Raw genomic sequence first — 14,490 nt, 5'->3', positions numbered from 1 at the left:
AATCCGCAGCTCCAAATAAATGATCCGCCCGCCACCCACCCGCACCTGTATTTTTCTCTGATTTAGATAACCGCACCCGACCCGCACCCGATCGTCATTTACAATTATTCTAATTCTTAGTTTTGCATGATGATATGATGAATGTGATGAACACTTATAAGCTTAATCACTCGTGCTTTTAAGCCAAATCCACGCTAAAAAGAATAACGTTAACTGATATCTGGACGTGACGTATTGTTTTCGGTATAATGTACTGATTCAAATTAGTAATCAATAATAATTTTTATTTTAATACTCGGCGTGCCTCTCTTGACATGCTCTCGCGTATGAACAGGCAGCAAATGTGGTGCTGGCGCGGACGGCGCGGGCGCGGGCGCATCAGGCGCATCAGGTGCAATGATAAAACATATTTCAAAGGAAGCCGGCGCTAGGGTCCTTACCGTCTTTGCTGGGTGTTTTGAGCGAATATTTGCATTTATTCACATACGATTTAGTTACAAATGGTGGCCTGTCATGATTTTGGCTAATGCAGGACACTACTGAATGATGCGCATCAGAGGGGATTTAGAAGTGGGTGCGCAGAGCCGACTGATAAAGAAATGGGTATACGCGGGTTATACACACCACTGCATATTAACCTACTCGAGTATTTAAAACATATGTTAGAAAATAAAGTTAATATTTGCGTCATTATTGATTTTTCTCATCCACCCGCGAACCACCCGCAAATAATCAGAATGCAATTTTTTATTACCCGACCCACCCGACCCGCGGATTGTCCGCAGCGCCCGCGGATATAACCGCCATCCGCGCATCACTAACACATACAGATTTATTGTGTTGCTGTGTCCCGCTCTGCTCACACACACACAGAACACTGAGAAGAGAAGAGAACAGCGCGCTCTCTCTCTCTGTTCTCTCCCTCAGTCACTCAGGTTTGCGGGTTTTTTTCCGTTAACGTTTAGGGTTTCTTCAGCATCACTTTTGTTTTTTACTTTGGTTTGTTTGTAGTACTTACTTTTTAACCAGTAGAGTTTTGGTAAACGTGGGGTTTGTTCAGACGTGGTGCTTGGTAAAAGCGACTCGCGTCTCTGCCTGTCGGAGAATTTATTTTTCTTTTTTAAACCGTCAGCTGGCTCTGACCAGTTTTTTTTACTTCACGCACTGAGTGTCTGACACTTTCTTTCTGTATTAAATAATGTACATAAATAAATGTAAATTTATTTATGTACATAAATAAATAAATAAATAAAAAAACCACACTGCTCAAGGTTAAAAAAAAAAGAAAGTTATGTTGAAATGAAAACTCTTGTTCATTACATTTTATCGTAATTGCAACCGCATGTGTTGTATTCATTGTTGCAAAACTTATTCTGTATATAGTTCGTTTGTTATCATGATCAAAACCACTGATCTGAAGCTCAATGCTGATGCTGTCATGTAAATAGTTTTCTAATCAGCAATAAATATAACAATTTCTGATCAACCCATATCAATTGCATGCTTAAAATAACATACCGGTTAAAGCCCCGCCCATTTCAATACAACATGACCCACTTCCAGGTTAAATCCCACCCACTTCCGGGTTAGGCCCCGCCCACTCCGAGTACAGATACAGATACAGATAATTCATATGGTTAACAGATACAGATACAGATACAGATAATGCTGTACTCGCTCATCCCTAGTGTCACCCATGATAAAGCTGAACAGACAGAATTTGATCTCTGTCACAGATGAGTCTGTGTGGAAATGACAAACAAATAAATGCGCTGAACGGGTCCCGAGAGTCGAAGAGACAATGCTAGTCTTACGTTAACACAAATGCTAAAATGAACCACAGACAACACGAAACACAAATGAGACATCTTCATTTGATTTAAAAATGCAAAATATGCGGAAGTCACCTGTAATGTCGAGACCTTGATTAACATTAGCATTTAATTCACAAATCTTCCTTTTCTGTGAAGTAGCTACACGTAAATACATTATAAAGCGTCCGATTAAACACTTACACTTTGCGATCTCGAGCCTCATCCGCACGTCGGCGCGCGTTTTGTGCAGTCTTGTTACCTAAATAAGTAATCATAAGACGTTCACTTCATATAATGTTAGGTTATTCGCTAGATATTCGCATATAGTGCGTAAGGGGCGGTGTGTACCCCACAGTGGTAAGTATAGCCTACGTTAGCAATGCAATCGTTTATTCAAATTACTTTTTTTTTATACAACATACAACATTTAAATAGGAGAATCTTGTACCACAATTATGTAAAAATACAAAGAGTGAGAAAATATATTCCTCTCTTTATTAAAATGTAAAATTAAAATAAATCATTTTAAAATAACAATCAAAATAATTCTACTAAAAAAACAGTAAATATCTTATGTTTTCCTGCACACCATATGACTATTAACCAGTGTCAGAGAACCGTAAACGTGCAAATGTGATACTTAATAATTAAAATATTTATTTTAAAATCTCAGGGGTACTTAAAGGGGCCATTGATTATTTATGATTTCACTTTTTTTGACTTTAGGCGCTCAAAGTTCAATGCAAAGGCAGATGTTGTCTTTTACAGAATTGCTGATTGACCGCCCCTGTAAGGTAAATAGATTTGTCACACCCCTGTGGACTGTTTGGTTGGTTTTTCCCTATGTGTGCTTATTTGGTCTTTCCTGTTCCGTTCCTTATTATGACGTCATTGTTTAATCACTCACACCTGTCCTTGTCTCATTAGCGTGGTTATTTAAGTTTGATTCAGTTCCTCGTTTATTGTCGGTTCTTAAAGTCATTTCATGTTGTTTTCGTTGTGTTAGCGTGTGGTTTCCCTGCTGTTCCTGTTCAATCCTGATTCCTTTGTTTGGATTATATTAATAAAGTGCGTGTTTATGACTTCCTCCTCCCTACTCCTCCTTCCTGCACACGACACTTGACAATATTAGGTGAAAGAGGTTCAGATGGCAAAACGTTTGAGAATGTCTGCAAATAAGAAATAATGAGAATTTTAATGAGTTTGTCCACCATGTCCACAAAACTGGACTTTCTGAGTGTATATAAGCAGTCGACTATTTTAGAAAGGAAAATATAAAAGATAAAAAAGAGGAATTAGAGAGAATCAATAAATAATGAATAATTTATTGCTGTTGTGTGAATGATATGTAATCATGTAAAAGTAACTGTAGTCTGATTACGATTATTTTAAAATGTAACTTACTCTAATTACAAGTACTTAATTTTTGGAATCTGATTGCGTAATCCAGATTACATGCAATCGGTTACTACCCAGCTCTGACAATCACCATTCACATGGATCCATGAAAATGAGTAAAAATGCTGTTTTATTCATGCCTGGCCAGCAGTTTGCATTGCCACTTAGTGAAGAAACACTATATTGCCTGTGCATATACACACATATGCCACACATATCACTGTTTTCACAAATTCACATTTTTTTTTTTTTTTTTAGTTTACAAAGACACTGTTGTATATTTATATTAAATGATATTCAATATAAATATATCATCTATATATATGTCATAATGTGTGAAAAAGCATGATTTTAATTCAGTGCTGTATTGAGTAAAATCAAAGTATTGCCAAGTAAGTAAAAATTACTCAAACTTTTACTGGCCAGACATTTTTTACTTATTTTCTTTGTTAAATTTACCTAACCTAGGTCTTTAGATTTGACTTAATTCTATATGTGAAATTACATATAATTATGTAATATTTACTTAATATCTATATGAATAAGTTTAATAGCAAATAAATGTGTCACATTTACAAAATCAGGTGATTGAGTGAACCCATCTATGCGAATGTATGTTTATGAGGAGACAAAAGCATTGTTTCACTGTCACCAACATGTTTAGTGGCTTAGTGTAGTGATTGCATGCAAGACACTGATAAATGCTACACCACAAAAATCTTGTTTTTGTATTTAAATACTTTTTTTCCACACAGTATTTTGTATTTTTACATTAAATACATTTTCGTGTATTCATGGCCATCCCTGGCTGTGGGTAAGTGCTGTAGAGAACTGGTTGCTGATGGTTGCTACAATAGGTGACAAAGTCATCAGCTGTCAGAGAAGAAGTGGGATGGGGTGGAGGACGACAGAGCTGAGAAGAGAATGTTGTGATAGATTTCAGGTGTCTGGGGTGTTGCTGATTTTGTTTTGGGAGAAAGAGAGCTTGGTTTCATGGTCGTAAAGAGCATATGTGAGCCAAGGGCAGAAAGGTGTAGTGTGTGCTGACCTCAACCTGAGAGGACACATACTGTCAAAGTGAGATGTGGAACAGAGAGCATCAGTAGCTTGATTGACGTCAAGAGAAGTGAAGGGAAGGGATGCACAGAACGATGTAGGAGAGAAAGAAAGAGAGCAGAGGAGGACAGAAAACTGGAGATGGAAGTGGTCAGAAAAATGTAATGCAATAAAAATGCTTGTTAGTGATAGAGCTATGTATGAGGATGAGGTTTGTCTGATTGCTTTGTGTGTTGCGGGGTTGTGCTTTAATTGTAAGACAGAATGAGGCCAGTAGAGCTAGGAAGTCAGACGCTTGCGGTTTGTCAAGATGGATGTTGAAGTCACCAAAGACCACTGTACCAGCGGAGCACCAACCTCCGAGGACAGAGGACAGCAGCATGTCTAGCTCTTCCAGGAAGTTACCCAGTTTAACCGGAGGAAGATAGATGACAACAAAATAAATCTCTGTATTATCAGTTACAGTAATGGCATGATATTCAACAGATGTGTATGTGAAGAGAGAGGAGTGTCGTTCAAAGCATTGGAAAACAGCAAACATGCTCCATACCCCTCCCAGTTAGAAGAGGGTTGTGGGAGAAAACAATGTCAAAAGTGAGGACTGAAGGAGTGTTTCAGTCAAAGTTAAATTGGCAGTACATGACATAGTGTGATTAGCACTGATTGTGCGCAGCAGTGTGCGTGAGTCTTATGGGTTGGTTATACTTTGCCACATATATAGCCTACATTTGAAAAATGTCTGTTTGTCAGCCTTGTTGGATGGATTTTTTTCAGTAAGCTTGTTGCAGTGCATTATGGGATTATTTCCTCCATGAAGCATGCAATTTTAAAAACTGTCCAAAAGAAGATATCTTAGAAGGCAGCATATCATGCTACCTACCTTTTGGATTAGTGTTTGTGTTATAAACACATCTAGGACATCTTACAATGCTGGCAATGCTGGGTCTAAAAATACTTATATCTTGCAAAAAAGAATGCAAGGAGAAATTTGTAGAGAATTGCTTTTGGAAGTTGGATTATAGAAACCAATGTATGGCACCAATGAAAACATTGCCCTAAACATATTTTTGACAGGTTTGTGAAATTCACCATATAGGATTCCAACATAAACTAAAAAATGTACAACACATACCTCCCATTGGCACTATGATGATTAATAATAGGATAAAATGGCCCCGTAGAACAGTTTGAAAAAAATAATTCTTTTGGAATTTCTAGAACCTTGAGTGACCCAAAAGCTATTATTTAAAATAATGTTTTGTTAAAGTTTTTTGTGTTTGTTCAAAGCATCAGATACAATCCTTTTTGTAAGAAGAACTATTTTCCAGTATTTGTATGTGCGATGTTTTTTCTTTCTTTCTTTCTTTCTTTCTTTCTTTCTTTCTTTCTTTCTTTCTTTCTTTTTTTAGGATTTGTAACAGAATTAACATGTTTTTGCTAGTGCCACAATAATAAACAGATGTTTATATACGCTAAACTCCATTTCATACACACACACACACACACACACACATTAACTTTAACTTCTCGATTGACATTTCTATCCAAAACTCCTCACAGACCACTTATTGGAAACAGATGGCTGAGTCTGAGAAGTTCCGGGAATAGAACATAAACATTTTAAATATGATGTACAAAAATGTTGCTAAGTAACGATAAACAATAACATTGCGGGAAGACTGAGTTCGTTTGTCTTTCAGTGTCTTCTGAAGGGTCGTCTCTGTAATTGGTTTGCTGAAGCATTTGAACCCCGTGGCACATAACTCATGCGCCATTTGTGCTATTACTTTTTGTACTTTTCATCTGGAAGATGATGAAATAGGCAAAACGATCCCTTAGATTAACACTCATGGAAAAAACTTTAAGTGGGCTCTTTTGAACCAGTAAGCAACAAGAAACCAGCCAGAACAAGTACTAACAACCTGACGAGTTTTGCATGTTTAAGTGCACTCCTATTTCCTTAGAAAATGTAGGGTGGACGACGTAATCTAATCTAGAAAATTTGGTTGTACATATTAGAGCTTGAAACCCAAGTGCCTTTGTAATTTCCACCTTCTATTCCTTTGCTGTTCTGTAGTTTGTTTATCCTTCAGGACACACACTCAAATATGGCTGCCATCGTTTCTATTGGATTTGACTTCAGACCACAATCCTTAGAGAGAGAGAGAGAGAGGAACAATTTATCTTTAGCTCTGAACTCAAGAGAGAATCTGTGTGTATGTGTGTGAGAGAGAAATACAGAATGTAAGAAGTAGCACAAAGTTGCCACCTAGTGTAGATAAGAAAGCACTGTCAGTGGTTTCTTGAACTAGCTGGTTTTACAGTAGTCAACATTTGAAGTGGATCAAAACCTTTCATCTAAATTGTCCTAAAACCAAAACAATACCTGTTCTTGTCTTAGGACAACGTTGATTAACTTTCTGATTCACTTTAAATGTTGACTACTATAGACTACTGTAGTAATTTTGTCATCCAAACATATGCAGAAGAAAAAGTTATTGATCAAAGGTTGCTCTCATATACTTCAGGCTCCTTAATGACTTAACAGAGTTCTCAGATATATTTTACTGAAGTATAGGAGTTGTGTGAGATGTTTCTCCTAAAACAGAAACAAACAGGGCAACTGTTGACAAAATAGGCATTTATACATTTTAAAATCAATGCGGATAGCATCCATTGTCAAAAAGAAATGCACTTAATTGTACTGAATGTGCACTTGTAGTGTCTTAAAAGTATATTTTTAAAATCTGAAATAATAAATTATGAATTAAAATTAAAAAAGCCACCTAAGTTGCTTTTAGAAACACTTTCAGGATGGCTTCTTACACTTAAGAACACTTTTAAAACTTTGTAAAATTATCAAATTCATTTTTTCACTTTAAAATACATTTTAAATCATTATAATGATCTTTTGTCATGCTTTAATGAAGCATACTTATTTTAATGTGTTGACTAACATACTAAAGCACATGGTTATAATTTTAACTGTAGTGTGTTATTTGATATTATTACATAGAAATGTGACCCTGAACCACAATAAGGGTCTTAAAGATAGGTGGTTTGTTGGGATAGGACAATATTTGACCGAGATACAACTATTTGATTATCTGGAATCTGAGGGTGAAAATAAATAAATAATAATAAAAAAATAAATAAATAAATAATAATAATAATAATAATAATAATAATAATATATATATATATATATATATATATATATATATAGGGAAAATTGCTTTTAAAGTTGTTCAAATGAAGTTCTTAGCAATGCATATTACTAATAAAAAAATAAGTTTCGATATATATATATGGGAGGAAATTTACAAAATATCTTCATGGAACATGATCTTTACTTAATATCCTAATGATTTTGGGCATAAAAGAAAAATCGATAATTTTGACCCATTCAGTATAATTTTGGCTATTGCTACAAATATACCTGTGCTACTTATAGCTTGTTTTGTGGTCCAGGGTCGTATATAATCACAATTTAGACGTGTACTCACAGTAAATACATTAAATAAAAGATTCAACAGAAATTACATTAAAGTATATTTTAGTGTATTATAAATGTTTTAGATTACCAAACAAAATTAAGACAATAGAAGTAATTAAGAAATCATATATAAAGACTTAATTACCAGTTAGCTAACAGTCAGCATTTAATATAAATCTAAACAAAATTGCATTTTAATTTAACTGCAATTGCATGTCTGAAAACATTACATTCAGTTTAAGCTAAAGTATATTCTTTTGAAGTGTATTATTCTGTAATTTGTAATAATACACTGTAAAAAGCAATTTGTTGATTCAACTTAAAATAATTTGTTACCCAGCTGCCTTAAAATTTTAATTTTAGTCAATTCAAAAAAAGTTTAGTCAACTTGAAATGTTAAGTTGTATTTAATGACAACTTAGTTGAGGTCATTCAACTTAAAATTTTAAGGCAGCTGTGTAACAGGCCCTGCTTTTAAGTTTAACAAATCAAACTGTTTGTTTAGTCAACTCAAATATTTTTAAGTTAAGTTTTTACTTAGTACAACTTAACATTTCAAGTTGACCAAACTTATTTGAGTTGACTGAATTTGAAATTTTAAGTCTGCAGGGTAACAAATTATTTTAAGTTGACTCAACAATTTTTTATTATTTTTTTTTTTTTTACAGTGTATGCTAAAGGACACTTCTTTTCCACAAGCAATACTGTTCCATTATGTGACTTTGGTGAGAAATGTTTGAGACACTGTTGAGTTTCTTCTGAGAGGAGACATGTACAGTAACAGGACTTTTCTCAGGAAAAACGTTCGAGATGCAAGGCCCCATTTAATCGCACTGCTGTCTAATAGAAACAACCAAGATATTAAAGATCTCATTTGTGATTGTTCTGTCCTACAGGATGTTTGACTCTTTTAATTTAGATTTGTGCTCTCAGAGTGGTGGAAAACAAGGCCCCTCAGGTGATCGAGTCAAAGAGAGGAAGTGTGTGTGTGTTTGTGTGTGTGTGTGTATCAGACTGATGAATAACTGTGTTTGTATGTAGCGCCACATTCACCTCTCCCCCTGTGTCTTTCCATTGTGTGCGTTTCTGCTGAGTGCTACAACTGCAAAAATATCTGTGACACGACTCTCTGTGGGAAATGCAGCAAGGCCACGACCATTTATCAGCACATCCCGCCATACCGTGTGCATTTACTCAGTGTGTGTAAGCGGCTATGAATGTCATCATCTGGGTCACCCTATACTTAGTGCACTTGATTAGTGTGAGAGAGGACGAGAGAAAGCAAAGCATACAAACAAATAAAGAGCTTGCTCACACCTGGATTGCTGCAGGCAGGTGCATCACACACAGTTGATATGAATTAGTCTCACACACTGCCGCAGTTTGCACAACATCTTATATATATTTCATCAGCAAGGTTTCAGTTGTGCGGTGTTGCCTCAAGATGAACTTCTTCCAGTCTCATAAACAGACTGTATTTAATAGATGTATTATTATTGGTAAAACCATGGTATAGTGATATATGCTATTGTACAAAATGATTATCATATTCATGTACCATGGTATTGCTATTGCCAAGCTACTTCAAAGGTAATGTTAAAGTGCAATTCCCCTCTGTAAAATTACAAGTATTTTTTCCATACTTACAAAATATGTGGCATGTACAAAAAATGGTTTTGTAAAAATAGCAGTATTTGCAGTCATAGCACAGTGATGGTACACAAAAATTAAATAATTAAATTCAATTAAATTAACAAATAAATAAATAAAGACCTACTTTAATGATTTCACTTCAATTGAATATTGATTGAAAATATATTTGAACTATGTATAAATGTACTTTTTTTTCACAATGAACAGATTTATTGTAATTCTAAGCAATTTGAATAAATGCATTTTGAAAATATGATCATTAAAATAAAATAAAATAGATGCAAATAGTTAATTAAAAATATGCATTGATTTTCGAGAGATCTTACCTGTTTTGTTTATGTATCTCTGACAAATATTTATCACATTAATTTATTAGTTTATTTATGTTAAAACTGCATAATCCAAATGGACAGACAATTTAAATGCAATTTAAATTCATAAATCTTATTAAGGCCTATATATATATATATATATATATATATATATAGTACCGGACCTAAAAAGTGTCTGTTATGTCCAAAAAAAGATGGTGTTACTGAAGCATAGTGAAAAACATTATACATAAAACATTGTAGCACCATGTTTCATTTATTTTATTTTATTTTATTTTATTTCAGTAACAAAGTGTAAAACACAAAAAGCAAATGCAAGTACTGTACCATGGTACTTAGTCCAAGAATGTAATCATAGGAGTCATTGCATTGAAATGGTGTGGTGAGTGTCTGACGGCTGCTTTCCTCTAGTCAAAACTCCTTTGAGTAATGACAAACACAGTCATCCTGTCAGGAGCTGCAGCGGCGGCCAGGGTGTGTGCGAGCGCACAGAGCCAGTGTGTGTGGAAATGACATCAGCAGCCACAAACCTGACCCTGCCACACAATAAAGGTCACCCTGAGTGCCAGCCACCAAAATGAGAGGAAGAGGCAGCCTTTCATTCCTATTCTGTCCATTCTCTTGTGTTTTATTCCTCTGAGTGAAGGCCTTCCTGACCTCTGCATGCAGGAACAAGCAGTAAGGAAGTCTAAGCTACTGTATGAGCACTGTGTTGGTCTGCAGTGAAGCTCACACTGAACTCAACATAATGCTAGTGATGACATATAGCTTCCTGGTTTGTACATTTACATACAGTGACTTCAGTTTTGGACACTTCTCCCACACTAAAAATGTATGAATATTATTGCATTAGACAAAAAAATATCAAACCAAGTGGCATCAAATTTTATTTATTTATTTATTTATTTTTACTTTTTTTTTTTTAAATATTTTTTAGCACACTGAAAACGTAAAATACTTCACATTGTTATAGCCATATTTATTTTTTTCTCAAATTATGTTTGGGTCAAAACATTTTGATTTATTATTATTCAACAATATTTATTTTGCCAAAACAAAAATATCGATACATAGTTAAAAGATGATTTATTATAAATACCATATACCATACATGAACAATATATTTTCTTTAGACATATGTCAAAATGTCACATCATTTTTAAAAAAATAATTTTCTGGCTGTTTGCAAATTAATTTCATCATAATCAAAAGCTAAATTACTGTAGGTAGAAGAATATAATTTTCACTGAAGATACAATTAAAAACATTTTTAGCCACTTTTTAATTTATTTTACTTTCTATAGAGAAAAAATTAAACTGAAAAAAAAAAAAATAATAATAATAAATAAAACTCACAATAATTTATTTGATCAGTAAAGCTGGTCAGTATGTGTTTTTCACATCTCGTATTTATTTATTTATTTATTTTTTGCTATGGGAGTGTTATTGTTATTAATATTATTAATGTTAGACCAATATGATGTGTTTTAAACAAATCAACAGGGTTGTTTAACTTCTTTTCAGTGTGAATGAAGTCAGTTTCTGTCTAATTCACACAGATATTCTACCAGAAACTGTCCAAATACTTTCTCTCTCTTTAAAATAAATGCTCCACAGTATGACATTTTGTTTTCTTATGGATCTGAATGGCATTCAAACATTTGTATGTGTTAATGACGTTTTGGTGCCACTGTATCTACATCTGATTAATTTAAATGTATTTTGGTTGGTCCAAAGAGTTTCCAGGTCAACAGCACACAATGCAGTCTTAATGATTAATGAACAATGGTCAGAAAATGCGTGAGACTGAGCACAATCACATTTTATATCAGGTCAGGGAGGTTATCTGAGCAATGATGGGAAAAGGTCAAGGGGCGCATCACACGGTAACCAGCTGAGAGTTCAGTCCAGTTCACTCAATTTCTGTTGGTCCACTTCTCTTCAATGGCTGTGCGAAGTTGCTGGATATTGGCAGGAACTGGAACACGCTGTCGTATACGCTGATCCAGAGCATGCTGGCCATGCAAGAACTGGGATGTTTTCAGCTTTCAGGAATTGTGTACAGATCCTTGCAACATGGGGCTGTGTATTATCATGCTGAAACATGAGGTGATGGTTGTGGATGAATGGCACAACAATGGGCCTCAGGATCTCGTCACGGTATCTCTGTGTATTCAAAATGCCATCAATAAAATGCACCTGTGTTCGTTGTCCATAACATACGCCTGCCCATACCATAACCCCACCGCCACCATGGCCCACTCGATCCACAGCGTTGACATCAGCAAACCGCTCACCCACACGACGCCATACACGCTGTCTGCCATCTGCCCTGTACAGTGAAAACCGGGATTCATCCGTGAAGAGAACACCTCTCCAAAGTGCCAGACACCATTGAATGTGAGCATTTTCCCACTCAAGTCGGTTACGACGAAGAACTGCAGTCAGGTCGAAACCCCGATGAGAACGACGAGCATGCAGATGAGCTTCCCTGAGACGGTTTCTGACAGGTGGACATTCCTGCAGTCAGCATGCCAATTTCACGCTCCCTCAAAACATGCGACATTTGTGGCATTGTGCTGTGTGATAAAACTGCACATTTTAGAGTGGCCTTTTATTGTGGCCAGCCTAAGACACACCTGTACAATAATCATGCTGTCTAATCAGCATCTTGATATGCCACACCTGTGAGGTGGATGGATTATCTCAGCAAAGGAGAAGTGCTCACTAACACAGATTTAGACAGATTTGCGTGACTCCAATAATTTCTGTCTCTGATGATGAAAAGAAGTAGTTTATTCATGTGAAGTGAACTTCTACAGATATCTCCTGCTCAGTACTGTATGTAGGAAGCAGTGAACACTACGTAGGGACCCTGTGAATCAGAACACAGCTTAGGTTTATTTCTATTGTGTGTGTGTGTGTGTGTGTGTGTGTGTGTATATATATATATATATATATATATATATATATGTTAAACATATACTTAATAAAAACAAAAAAATTATGCCAATATTTTCTGTAAAATAAGTAAATTAGACAATTTTGTTTAAATGAAGGATTGCAGAAGTGAGTACACTCTAGATTTAATTCAGAATCTATTATACTCTATATATTCTAGTACTTAACATCCTCCGTGCTGCATAACTCCACGTACACTGCTCTGACCCTTCTTGTCACTGAGTGTACAAGTTCATGACAAAATGCCACATCTGTCCTGTTTAACTCCTGGAGGATGACCTCCTTAAATGCCCTGGTCTTTAATGGGGAATTTTGCTCAGCTTGTCTCTACAGCATCCCCCACAGCTGCTCAAGAGTGTTAAGACTGGGTAAAATACAGTTTCAGGTTTTTGTATTACATCACACAGTTGTGTGTGAATTCATGACAGCATTGATAAAGTACAACTCCCTCACACCTTTTAGCACTCATACATCCCTAAAGAAGGGCTTTACTATCACTGAACGTCACTCTGGGAACCAGGCACTTTCACTGTACTCCTCCTCTAGCAACACCAGAACATTTTGGATACTTTTGGATCTGAAATGATTGACTTGGTCTCTTGAGACCAGAGTATGGATTCCCAGAAATCTATATTTTGTAAATATGGGCCTTGGAAGAGGTTAAATGAGTTTACTGTGCTTTGGCTACAGTAGGTAATTCCAGTGGTGGCAACAACCATGCATGTCACTTTGTGCAGGCTGTGCCGTACTCTGTGAAATAAAGTGTCACTCTTTTCATAGCTTTTGCCGGTTCTGAGACACTTGCGTGGTATTTCTCCTGCTCTTTTTCTAGCAAAAATTCACTCATCATTAAATGAAAACTTAAAATGAAGACCTGATTATTTCAGGAGCCTTGTCACAAGTCCATTGTTTCTGAATGTTGGTGTTACTTCTGCTATTTTCACACTTAATCCTCTTGCACCACTGTCCTCTTTTATGCTAAGAAATAAATATCCTGGCAGTTTCCTCCCAAGTGGTTTCATTGTTGCCAGCATTAAAGGAGAAGTCTACTTCCAGAACAAAACTGACAGATAATGTACTCAGCTCTTGTCATCCAAGATGTTTATGCTATTCTTTCTTCAGTCATAAAGAAATTATGTTTTTTTGAGGAAACAATTTCAGGATTTTTCTCCATATAATGGACTGATATGGTGCCCCAATTTTGAACTTCCATACATGTAGTAACAAGAAGGGTCAGAGCACTATACTTAGAGTTATGGAGCACGGAGGATGTTAAGTACTAGAATATATAGAATATAATAGATGCTGATTTAAATCTAGTACTCATTTCTGCAATCCTTCATTTAAACAAAATTGCCTAATTTACTTGTTTTACAGAAAATATTGACATAAATGTTCGTTTATATATATATATATATATATATACATATACTCAACTCAAACTCAAAAAACATATTTTCTTTATGGCTATAGAGAAAAGACATGAACATCTTGGATGACAATGGGGTGAGTACATTATCTGTAAATTTTTGTTTTGGAAGTGGACTTCTCTTTAACGTCTGAGTGTGATTCAGTGGGCTATATAACACTTTTAATTGTCAGGAAATTACTTGCCTTTAAAAGCTTTGATTCAATACACTTCCCTGTTGATCAAAAATTGCCTTAAACCTACACTATTTATTCATTTATTTTTGTTATTTTTTGTTTTATTTAGTAACGTTTAGGAGGGTGTACTCATTTTTAATTTTGATAAGAAAATGTTATTTTGCCGAACAATTTT

Source organism: Labeo rohita, chromosome 5 (genome assembly GCF_022985175.1).
Source record: "Labeo rohita strain BAU-BD-2019 chromosome 5, IGBB_LRoh.1.0, whole genome shotgun sequence".
NCBI classification, from domain to species: domain Eukaryota; kingdom Metazoa; phylum Chordata; class Actinopteri; order Cypriniformes; family Cyprinidae; genus Labeo; species Labeo rohita.
This window is presented reverse-complemented; position numbering follows the sequence as displayed.